Genomic DNA, 1,015 nt, shown 5'->3' with positions numbered 1-1,015 from the left:
AAAAAAAAAAAATGTCCACACCCGTATCGCCATGGTTCTGTCAGGCATTCATGGCTGTTCTGATCCTTCAATCAAAACAACAATGAGATATCATCTCACACCAGCAACAACAGAAAAGATCAAAAAAGTAGAGGACAATAAATGCTGGCAGGGATGTGGAGAGACTGGGACACTCCTGCATTGCTGGTGGGACTGCAAAAAGCTATATGGTGCTTTCTCAGAAGGTTGGAAATAGAAATTCCTTATGATCCAGCAATTCCTCTACTTGGTATGTACCCACAAGTAATACGAGCCATAACATGAGTAGATATATGTACACCAATGATCTTAGCAGCACTATTTACAATAACAAAAAAATGGAGACAAAGTGCCCATCAACTGAAAAATGGATAAATAAACTGTGGTACATACACACAATGGCATATTATGCTACCTTGAGGAATAACAAGGAAGCTGCAAGCCACCACACAACATGGATGAACCTTAGGGATATTATGTAGAGTGAAATTAGTCATAAAAGGAGACATACAGCATAGAGCCACTATTGTAGAAGACTAAGAAAATGAACTCATGCTAAAGTGTGGGGAAGTTCTTTGCTGGTTACTGGGATGTGGGGTATGGGGTGAACGGAGGGAGGGGATGGTGGAACACAGGGAAGGGAGGGGAAGGGAGGTCCCAAAGCACGAATAAACACAGGATAGTTTGGGTGCTAGGGAGGGGGGCAAAACACATGAAGGGGTAGGGGAATGGAAGAACAAAGCATTTGGGAGAATAATTAGGCAGGTTTGCATGGGCTAAGTGGGGCAAAGCTAAATAATGATGTATGCACAACCTTGGAACAACAGGGCTCTGGGATATAGGGATTGAGACATGGTTGGAATCAGCAAAAGGGGGTGGGGAGGATAATGTTAAGATGCTTGGTTGTCTTTTGAATCTTGGTTTCCCTGGTACATAATTGTAAAATAGACACTTGAGGGGGAGAGAAAGGAATAGCCAGAAATATCACCATAGAAAG

This window comes from Chrysochloris asiatica, unplaced genomic scaffold (assembly GCF_000296735.1).
Source record: "Chrysochloris asiatica unplaced genomic scaffold, ChrAsi1.0 scaffold00229, whole genome shotgun sequence".
Taxonomy (NCBI): Eukaryota; Metazoa; Chordata; class Mammalia; order Afrosoricida; family Chrysochloridae; genus Chrysochloris; species Chrysochloris asiatica.
The sequence above is the reverse complement of the archived record's forward strand: the minus strand, read 5'-3'. Positions refer to the sequence as shown.